Here is a 12284-nt window from a genome sequence, read left to right as displayed (position 1 = left end):
CCAGGACAAAGCATGATCAACCTGACCACGAAGGTATGTTTCCTGCACGCAAACGAAGAACAAGCAAGAAACTAAGATGCAATCAAGATATTGCGAATATAAGAGAAAATCTTTATTGATGAAGGTGGGGTTCTATGACGCCTTTGTCTGGTCGTAGAACACAAACGAAGAACGTGAAGTTGCAGCTATGGTGAACTTGTAATCTAAACAAAACCCAAGTCTAAACGGTGCCCTAAGGGTTGTATATATGAGGGAACACAGAGGCAATTTCGTGACCCTTGGAGAAGGGGTCCGAAAACAGGCCTAAACTCGGTTTCCCCACACATACGGACTCTAAAAATAGCCTATATTATGGTATTTCGAAATTACATGGGCTTGGCCCAAAAATAAGGTGGTGCAACACCTATAATAGCCTATGGACGAAATTTATAAAGTGGCATCTTGAATGTTTCGTCCAAACCCTTCATGCTCTCCTTATGGTGGCTTTAGAGTGCGAAAATCATCAGTGGCAACTCCATTATTCTCTCCCGCGCGTGCACCTTCTTCTCCATGGTTGATCCCGCTCCAACGGATTGTTGGAAATATTCCCTAGAGGCAATAATAAATTAGTTATTATTATATTTCTTTGTTCATGATAATCGTTTAGTATCCATGCTATAATTGTATTGATTGGAAACACAGTGCATGTGTGGATACATAGACAAAACACTGTCCCTAGTAAGCCTGTAGTTGACTAGCTCGTTGATCAAAGATGGTCAAGGTTTCCTGACCATAGACAAGTGTTGTCACTTGATAACGGGATCACATCATTAGGAGAATCATGTGATGGACTAGACCCAAACTATTAGACGTAGCATGTTGATCGTGTCATTTTGTTGCTACTGTTTTCTGTGTGTCAAGTATTTGTTCCTATGACCATGAGATCATATAACTCACTGACACCGGAGGAATGCTTTGTGTGTATCAAACGTCGCAACGTAACTGGGTGACTATAAAGATGCTCTACAGGTATCTCCGAAGGTGTTCGTTGAGTTAGTATGGATCGAGACTGGGATTTGTCACTCCGTGTGACGGAGAGGTATCTCGGGGCCCACTCGGTAATACAACATCACACACAAGCCTTGCAAGCAATGTGACTTAGTGTAAGTTGCGGGATCTTGTATTACAGAACGAGTAAAGATACTTGCCGGTAAACGAGATTGAAATAGGTATGCGGATACTGACGATCGAATCTCGGGCAAGTAACATACCGAAGGACAAAGGGAATGACATACGGGATTATATGAATCCTTGACACTGAGGTTCAACCGATAAGATCTTCGGAGAATATGTAGGATCCAATATGGGCATCCAGGTCCCGCTATTGGATATTGACCGAGGAGTCACTCGGGTCATGTCTACATAGTTCTCGAACCCGCAGGGTCTGCACACTTAAGGTTCGACGTGCTTTTATGCGTATTTGAGTTATATGGTTGGTTACCGAATGTTTTTCAGAGTCCCGGATGAGATCCAGGACGTCACGAGGAGCTCCGGAATGGTCCGAAGGTAAAGATTGGTATATAGGAAGTCCTGTTTTGGTCACCGGAAAAGTTTCGGGCTCATCGGTAGTGTACCGGGAGTGCCGGGAGGGGTGCCGGGGACCATCGGGAGGGGTGTCACGCCCCAAGGGGTCTCATGGGCTATGGGAAGAGATAAACCAGACCCTAGTGGGCTGGAATAAGTTCCCACTAAGGCCCATAAGGTTTGAGAAGGAAAAAACACAAGGTGGAAAGAGTTTCCAAGTGGGAAGGTGGAATCCTACTCCAAGTAGGATTGGAGTAGGACTCCTCCACCTCCAATTTCGGCCAAACCTTGAGGGTTTGAGGCTGCCTCTTCCCTCCCCCTCCCTCCTATATATACTGAGGTATTAGGGCTGATTTGAGACAACTTTTGGCCACGACAGCCCGACCACATACCTCCACGGTTTTTCCTCTAAATCGCATTTCTGCGGAGCTCGGGCGGAGCCCTGCTGAGATTAGATCACCACCAACCTCCGGAGCGCCGTCACGCTGCCGGAGAACTCATCTACCTCTCCGTCTCTCTTGCTGGATCAAGAAGGCCGAGATCATCGTCGAGCTGTACGTGTGCTGAACGCGGAGGTGCCGTCCGTTCGGCACTAGATCGGAGCGGATCGTGGGACGGATCGCGGGACGATTCGTGGGACGGTTCGCGGGGTGGATCGAGGGACGTGAGGACGTTCCACTACATCAACCGCGTTCACTAACGCTTCTGCTGTGCGATCTACGAGGGTACGTAGATCGGAAATCCCCTCTCGTAGATGGACATCACCATGATAGGTCTTTGTGCGCGTAGGAAATTTTTTGTTTCCCATGCGACGTTCCCCAACACGGATATCCTTCTTGTCCATTCTAGGTCCTTCATTCATGAGCACAACAAAAGTATCTAACTTAGGCAGCATCATATGTTCATGAACATTAGAAGTATTCCCAAGAAACAAAATTACCTGGTAATTCAATTGGCGTGCACGAGCTCTAGTAACTGGTCCAGTATGTATAGCAGCTAGGGCTGTGGGTGTAACAATGGCGTTGATGTCCTCATCATCCTCCCCTTTTTGAACTGAAGTCGTCCTCGACGGAAGCTCATATTCCTCACCCATATATGGCTTCAAATATGCAATGTTAAAAGTGGGACTAACCCCAAAATCTGCAGGCAGCTCAAGTCTATATGCATTATCATTTATTTTCTCTAACACTTTGAAAGGACCATCAGCACGCGGCATTAGCTTTGACTTGTGCAAATCAGGACACCTATCCTTATGCAAATGCAACCAAACAAGATCTCCAGGTGCAAAGACAACATGTTTCCTATCCTTATCTCCAGCAAGTTTATATTTAGCATTCATGCGATCAATGTTTTCCTTAGTTAACTCATGCATCTTTAATATCAAATCAGAACATTCTTTAGCATCAAAATTAAACTTCTCCGAAGATGGAAGAGGTAACAAATCAATAGGTGCACGAGGTAGGAAACCATACACAACTTCGAAAGGACACATCTTTGTAGTAGAATGCAGCGAACGATTATAAGCAAATTCAATATGAGGCAAGAATTCTTCCCACAGTTTTAGATTGTTCTTCAAAACAGCCCTAAGCATAGTAGACAAAGATCTATTGACTACTTCAGTTTGTCCATCAGTTTGGGGGTGACATGTAGTACTAAAAAGCAATTTTGTCCCCAGCTTGCCCATAAACATCGCCCAAAGTGGCTAAGAAATTTAGCATCATGATCTAAAACAATCGTATTTGGCACACCATGCAAGCGAATAATTTCACGAAAGAACAAATCAGCCACATTAGCATCATCATCACTTTTATGACATGGTATAAAGTGTGCCATTTTTGAAATTCTGTCCACGACAACGAATATGCTATCCCTCCCCTTCTTTGTTCGAGGTAAACCTAAAACAAAGTCCATAGATATATCCTCCCAAGGAACACTAGGTACATGCAAAGGCATATATAAACCATGAGGATTGAGTCGTGACTTTGCTTTTTGACACGTCGTGCAGCGAGCAACAATACGCTCAACATCCCGTCGCATCCTTGGCCAAAAGAAATGTGTAGCAAGTACATCCTCCGTCTTCTTTACGCCAAAGTGTCCCATCAATCCTCCTCCATGCGCCTCCTGTAACAACAAAAGATAAACGGAGCTAGCTGGAATGCATAGCTTGTTAGCATGAAACACAAATCCATTATTAATGATGAACTTGTTCCATGTTCTCCCCTCTTTACAATTCTCCAACACATCTTTGAAATCAGCATCATGCACATATCGATCTTTGATGGTGTCCAAACCAAATATTTTAAAGTCAAGTTGTGAAAGCATAGTATAATGACGAGACAAAGCATCAGCAATAACATTTTCTTTACCCTTCTTGTGTTTAATGACGTACGGGAAAGTCTCAATGAATTCAACCCATTTAGCATGTCTACGGTCCAGTTTTGCTTGACTTTTAATATGTTTCAAAGATTCATGATCAGAATGTATGACAAATTCTTTGGGCCATAAATAATGTTGCCATGTTTCCAAAGTCCGAACAAGAGCATATAATTCCTTATCATAAGTAGAATAATTCAGCCTAGGCCCACTTAATTTTTCAGAAAAGTATGCAACAGGTTTACCATCTTGTAATAACACACCTCCTAATCCAATTCCACTAGCATCACATTCAAGCTCGAAAGTCTTATTAAAATCAGGAAGTTGGAGTAAAGGACATGTGTTAACTTATCTTTCAAAACCGTGAAGGCTTCTTCCTATGCGGTACCCCAAGAATAAGGCACATCCTTCTTCGTAAGCTCATTGAGAGGTGCAGCAATGGTGCTGAAATCTCTCACAAAACGCCTATAAAACCTAGCGAGTCCAGGGATACTCCTCACTTGCGTGACCATTTTGGGCTGCGGCCAACTCTCAATAGCTTCAATCTTGGCTTTATCAACTTCAATTCCCTGTGGAGTAACAACATAGCCAAGAAAAGATACTCGGTTTGTGCAAAAGGTGCACTTCCCAAGGTTACCAAACAAATGTGCATCACGTAGAGCAATAAAAATAACACGCAAATGATCCAAGTGTTCCTCCAAAGATCTACTATAAATCAGTATATCATCAAAGTAGACTAACACAAATCTTCCAATGAGAGCACGTAAAACCTCATTCATTAATCTCATGAAAGTGCTAGGTGCATTAACCAATCCAAAAGGCATAACTAACCACTCATATAATCCAAACTTAGTTTTAAATGCCGTTTTCCATTCATCTCCCAGTTTCATGCGAATTTGATGGTATCCACTACGCAAATCAACTTTGGAGAAAATTGTAGAGCCACTTAATTCATCAAGCATATCATCTAGCCTAGGAATACGATGATGATAACGAATAGTAATATTATTAATGCCTCTACAATCAACACACATACGCGATGTACCATCCTTTTTCGACACTAGAATAATAGGAACAACACAAGGACTAAGAGATTCACCTATATAACCTTTGTCGAGCAGCTCCTGTACTTGACGCATAATCTCCCTTGTCTCCTCTGGATTAGTACGGTATGGTGCACGGTTGGGTAGCGATGCACCGGGAATTAAGTCAATCTGATGCTCAATCCCTCTAATAGGTGGTAATCCCGGTGGTACGTCTTGTGGAAAGACGTCAACGAACTCCTGCAAAATGTTAATGACAGCAGGAGGCAAAGAGGGTGGCATGTCCTCAAATGAAAATAATACCTCTTTGCATACAAAAGCATAGCAAACAGATGTAGTAATATCCAAATCAGTAATATCAGATTTAGTGGCAAGTAAACAACGACTCTTCAGTTTGATTTCAGATGCAACACTAGATGATGATTTAGTAGGCTTATTGTGTTGCTCAAATTCCTTCACTACAATCTGATTTTCACTCTTATGTTGGTCCTGTTTTGCTTTACTAGCTCTAGCAATGTCATCTTTCATAATATGTTTAGGAGACATAGGAAGCAAAGTTATATTTTGATCCTTATGAATAAGAGTATACTGATTTGTTCTACCATGGTGTACAATTTTTTTATCAAATTGCCATGGTCTACCAAGTAAAATGGAGCATGCTTGCATGGGTACCACATCACAATCAACAAAATCAGAATATGTAGCAATGCTAAAATGCACACGAACAATACGTGTTACCTTAACCTTGCCACTGTTGTTGAACCACTAGATATAATAAGGATGAGGATGTGGTCTGGTGGTGAGAGACAACTTCTCCACCATCTCCATGCTAGCTAAGTTGTTGCAACTCCCTCCATCGATGATGACACAAGCAGAACGTTCCTTTACAACTCCCTTTGTATGGAACAAGTTGTGCCTCTGATTGTGCTCAGCCTGTGTTACCTGCACACTTAAAACACGTTGAGCAACTAAGCTTTCATACCTGTCAGCGTAGTTAGCAGCCATGTAGTGTGTCTCTTGTTCAGTATCATCGACAGCCCGTTCATCACTTGCAATAAGAGGTAAGGTCTCCTCGTCATAATCACTGGCGGAGTCATATCCACCATCCTCAGTAATAATCATCACGCGCTTGGATAGGCACTCTCTCGCATAATGACCTCCACCCTTGCAACGGCGACAAATAACCTCATGTGTTTGACCTGTGGATGCCATGGATGAAGAAGAGCTCTGTGCGGGCCCGGAAGGTGTGCTCTTGGCGAAGGTTGGTGCAGAGGCCTGATTCCTGGTATCTCTGGTTGAATTGGCGGCAGAAGGAGGCGGTGCTGATGCAGGAGGACATGTGGAAGTAGATGTGGTTCGTGGCGTCCATGAGGAAGTGCGACCTACAGAAAAGTTAGTTCTCGCCAATGTCTGTCAATCCTGCACTTCACGTTCAGCTTTGCAAGCAAGATGGAATAAACGAGTGATATTGTTATAATCCTTATATTCTAGAATAGTCTGAATATCTCTATTTAGTCCACCCGTAAAACGTGCAAGCATAGCTTCATTGTCCTAAAAAATACCACATCTAATCATGCTTGTTTGTAATTCCTGATAATATTCTTCTACAAACTTTTTTCCTTGTCTTAGACGCTGCAAGTTTTGAAGTAATTCACGTTGATAATATGGTGGAACCCAACGAGTACGCATAGCAGTTTTCAAAGCAGGCCAAGTAGTTGGAATATTAGCATGATGCATTCTACAATATTCAGACCACCAAACACAAGCAAAACTAGTGAAAGAACGAACAACAGCAACAACACGTCTATCTTCAGGAAATTGCAAGCATGTAAAATGTTGCTCTGTTTCCAACTCCCAAGTAAGATATATATCATGAACATATTGACCATCAAAAGTAGAAATATTCAATTTAAGTTTAGGGAGATGGTCATGATCCCGTACCTGAGGGTGTGGTGCACCCTACCGTTGCGATTGTATCCATGTGGACGATCGGCGGCTTGTCGGGGTGGTTGTTGTGCGTGGTGCTGAACTGGAGCAACCTCTCCCTCGTCATCGTAATCACCATCATAATCATCATCATACTCCTCATTCTGCTCAGCCATAGAAACCTCGATAGTAGCAGCAGGAGGAGCAGCAACAGGACCAGCAGCAGCAGTAGGAGCAACAACACCAAAATTCTGCACTTGGCCGACACGCACGCGTCACGTTCGTAGCCGTTGTTGTGGTTGAAGAGGGACAATAGCTGCAGTTGGAGGTGGTAAACGGGCAAGCACCTCATTGAACTTGGCGTTCATCTTGGTGTCGAATTTCTTCTCCATACCATCGAGCTTTTCCATGGCCTCTCCAAAGGTGGTCACGAAATCATATACCTGGTCAAACATCATTTGCTGAAATTTATCATGGAGCTCCCGGTTGGTAAGGTTCTCCCAGTCGATCTCCTCGTCGTGTGATCCTGGCATGGTTAGCAGCAATAGGAACACAGAAGAATATGAACCTACAGACTACTAGGAAGTGGTGGTGGTGGTGATGGTGTGGTAGAAATCCGTCAAGCAAATCTCAATTTCTTACCAGTTCTTACCCAGCAGTAGGTGGCGATCGGCAACCGGTGTAGTCAAAACTCTCAAAGCTTGGATAAAGCGATTGCCAGGTGGTGTCAAACACACGATGTAGATGTATGTGGAGCTGGGAAGGCTTATAATATGGTAGCAAGAAGGGTTAGCAATAATCAGTTCAGAGATGCAAAATTGAAAAGACGCTCAACGACGGTACCGTGCTGGTCCTAGGCTAGACCGTACTAGAGACGCGAGCCTAGAACACCAACGAAGTCACGACGACACGTACTAATCAAGGGAAGAGCCACTCTGATTTTTTAATCTTTTTTTGCGCTCTCTTTTTTCTGCACTTTTTTTTCTTCAAAAAATCACTATAATGGCGAGTGTCTCCAAACTCTTCCCAAGGACCAAAAACAGGGTAGGCACGAAAAAAATTGACAATTTTTTTAATTTTTGGAGCAATTCGGGGCTGCGACAACCAAAAATTGCGACAAAAAATCACTATGATGGCGAGTGTCTCAAAACTCTCTAAAAAGCCTAACAAAACGATAGGGGAAAAATCACCCCTCAAAATTTTGGCCTAAAAAGTGCTCTGGAAAGCGTGCCAGACTCTATTTTTTCTGAAACCTACTCAAGTAAGGAAACGTGAAACCGAAAGCAAAAGGATCTCAAAACTAACCTAAGGCGGAAAGGATTGTGGTGGGTATATGGTGGTGGTATATGGCAACAAGGATAATGGTGGCGTGGTGGTGGTTTCTGGCAGCAGCGATGATGGTAGCGTGGAGGTGGTATATGGTAGCGATGGAAGATGGTGCGGTGGCGGCGTGACAACCTGTGAATTGAACTCGAAACTCTAACGAACTAGACACTAAGACCAGCAACTCGACACGACGATGTAATCACAATTTCAACAAAGCAAACTAGTGAAAAGACTATGCAAAGGCTCAGATTGGTTCGGATATGATGATCTAACCCTAATTTTTTCATGGCTTCTTCGTGGACTATAGGTATGAAGATAGATGCAATCTAACTATGAAAACTAGTAAAATCTCACCGAGCAACCTGGAAATCGGATACCACTTGATAGAGGCGAAGTTGTCCCTATCTTTCGTTGAGATTGTGGGTATCGTTTTGGTAGTCGACTTGACGATCCGACTACGAACGTGTGAGGACGTCGCACCTTAGCAATCGCTAAACCAACTCCGAGAGGTTATTGACCACGTTGGAGCATGATCAACCTGACCACGAAGGTCCATTTCCTGCACGCAAACGAAGAACAAGCAAGAAACTAAGATGCAATCAAGATATTGCGTATATAAGAGGAAAGCTTTATTGATGAAGGTGGGGTTTTGTGACACCTTTGTCTGGTCGTAGAACACAAACGAAGAACGCGAAGTTGTGGCTATGGCGAACTTGTAATCTAAACAAAACCCTAGTCTAAACGGTGCCCTAAGGGCTGTATATATGAGGGAACAGAGAGGAAATTTCGTGACCCTTGGAGGAGGGGTCCGAAAACAGCCCTAAACTCGGTTTCCCCACACATACGGACTCTAAAAATATCCTATATTATGGTATTTCGAAATTACATGGGCCTGACCCAAAAATAAGGTGGTGCAACACCTATAATAGCCTATGGACGAAATTTATAAAGTGGTGTCTTGAATATTTTGTCCAAACCCTTCATGCTCTCCTTATGGTGGCTTTAGAGTGCGAAAATCACCAGTGGAAGCTCCATTGTTCTCTCCCGCGCGTGCACCTTATTGTCCATGCTTGATCCCGCTCCAATGGATATCCTTCTTGTCCATGCTAGGTCCTTCATTCATGAGCACAACAAAAGTATCTAACTTAGGCAGCATCATATGTTCATGAACATTAGAAGTATTCCCAAGAAACAAAAGTACCTCGTGATTCAATTGGCGTGCACGAGCTCTAGTAACTGGTCCAATATGTATAGCAGTTGGGGCTGTGGGTGTAACAACGGTGTTGATGTCCTCATCACTCGCGAGGTTGCAGCCTCGAGGAACAAGCATTCACTGCCCGCCTCTGGCTCCGGTAAGGCGAAGGGTCTGATGGCTAAGGCCAGGGACCTAAGCCCTGTGTGCGTTGCAGGTGCATTCCCCCTTCTGTCATAGGAAGGCGCACCTCGCGCCTCCCTCAGGTCAGGCTAGGGGCTTCCACTTGGAAAGCATCTGACCTGGTCGGTTGATACATCTCCATCGTATCTACTTTTCCTAATGCTTTTGCTCTTGTTTTGGACTCTAATTTGCATGATTTGAATTAAACTAACCCGGACTAACACTATTTTCAGCAGAACTACCTTGGTGTTGTTTTGTGCAGAAATAAAAGTTCTCAGAATGGAACAAAACTTTTTGAAGATTTTTTGTGGAATAAATGAAAAATACTGGAACCAAGACCCGCCAGAGGGGAGTCCACATGCGCCCACTAGACATGAGTGTGCGCTAGGCCCCCCTAGCGTGCCCTAGTGTCTAGTGGGGCCCACGGGGCTCAGTCGACCCTAATTCCAACGCTGTAAAATCCTATTTTTGGAGAAAAAATCGGGGAGGAAGTTTCATCATGTTTCACGATAGGAAGCCGCCGCCACCTTCTATTCGTCATCGGGTGGCCTAATCTGGAGTCCGTTTGGGGCTCTAGAGAGGGGAATCTTCAGTCTTCGTCATCACCAACCCTCTTCCATCGCCAAATCCATGATACTCTCCACCGGGAGTGAGTAATCCCTTTGTAGGCTTGCTGGTCGGTGAAGTGTTGGATGAGATTCATCATGTAATCGAGTTAGTTTTGTTAGGGCTTGATCCCTAGTATCCACTATGTTCGGAGATAGATGTTGCTATGACTTTGCTATGCTTAATGCTTGTCACTAGGGCCCGAGTGCCATGATTTCAAATCTGAAGCGTTTATGTTTTCACCATTATATCAATGTTCTTGATCCGATCTTGCAAGTTATATGCACGTACTACGTGTTAGGATTTGCATACCCCAAAGTAACAATAATTGGGATTCTTTCTGGTGATTAATGTAGTATGAGGAGTTCATGTATTCACCATGTGTTAATGCTTTGTTCCAGTTCTCTATTAAAAGGAGGCCTTAATATCCCTTAGTTTCCTTATGGACCCCGCTTCCATGGGAGGGTAGGACAAAATATGGCATACAAGTTCTTTTCCATAAGCACGTATGACTATTTACGAAATACATGCCTACATTATATCGATGAACATGAGCTAGTTGTGTGTCACCCTATGTTGTGATTGTTATATGATGAATATTATCCAGCAATATCACCGATCCAGTGCCTACGAGTTTCCCACATATTTGTCTTGCTAAGTTACTACTATTGCTATTGTTGTTACAATTGATATCACTGTTACCGTTACTGCTGCTACTGTTACCATTACTATTGCTACTGTTACCACTGTTATCAAAACTATCATATTACTGTGCTACTGATCACTATGCTGCAGATACTAAATCTCCAAGTGTGTTTGAATTGACAACTCAGCTTCTAATACGTGCAAATATTCTTTGGCTCCCCTTGTGCCGAATCTATAAATTTGGGTTGAATACTCTACCCTTGAAAACTATCGCGATCCCATATACTTGTGGGTTATCAAGAACGTTTTATGGCACCATTGCCGGGGAGCATAGCTATATTTGTTGAGTCACTTGGGATATCTATTTATTGATCACTATGAAGAATCTGAAAGATCCAAGAACCATGATTGTTCCCTCTAAGACGAGGGGAGGTAAGGAACTACCATCTAGTTGTGCACTTGATTCACCCTCTCTTTTGAATAGAGTTGCAACACCACCACCACATGCTATTTAATACTGATATGTCACAAGTTATTGATGATACTACCTCTGCTATGAATGATGCTTATGATGATGCTAGTACCTTGCTTGATGATAGTGTGCCACTAGGTGAATTTCTTGATGAACAACTTGCTAGAGCTAAAGAAATTGAGCATGCTGAAACTGATGATACTATCGAAACTGATGAAGTCCTTGCTATTGAAAATATTGAAATACCTTTTAGCCATGACTATCCTAGAACTGAAATGCCTTAAATACCTCAAGGTTATGTTATGGATGAAGAAATTTCTCGAGACTTTGTTGCTTAAGGATAGAGAAGATCTTAAGAAACTACCATGTAAGTTGAAACAAAAATTCTTGAATGCTAGAATGAAATATGATCCTAAGTTTGCTACTTCACCTATCTTTATTATCGATAAGGATTATGAACTATCTGTCGACCCAGAGATAATTACTTTGGTTGAATCTAATCCTTTTCATGGCTATGAAAATGAAACTGTTGTGGCACATCTCACTAAGCTAAATGATATAACCACCCTATTTACTCATGATGAGAAAATTTGCTACTACTATATTCTCAAGTTATTTCCGTTCTCATTAAAGGGTGATGCTAAGATTTGGTACAATATTCTTGCTCCTAGTTGTGTGCATAGTCCACAGGATATGATTTACTACTTCTCTGAAAAATATTTTCCTGCTCATAAGAAACAAGCTGCCTTAGAGGAAATATTTAACTTTGTGCAAATTGAAGAAGAGAGTCTCCACAAGCTTGGGGGAGGCTTATCTAATTACTTAATGTTTTGCCTGATCATCCTCTTAAGAAAAATGAGATACTTGATATATTCTATAATGGACCAAGCGATGCTTCTAGGGACCACCTAGATAGTTGTGTTGGTTGTGTTTTTAGGGAATGAACTGTCGAACA

The sequence above is a fragment of the Hordeum vulgare genome, chromosome 2H, assembly GCF_904849725.1.
Source record: "Hordeum vulgare subsp. vulgare chromosome 2H, MorexV3_pseudomolecules_assembly, whole genome shotgun sequence".
Lineage (NCBI taxonomy): Eukaryota > Viridiplantae > Streptophyta > Magnoliopsida > Poales > Poaceae > Hordeum > Hordeum vulgare.
Note: the sequence above shows the minus strand (reverse complement) of the source record.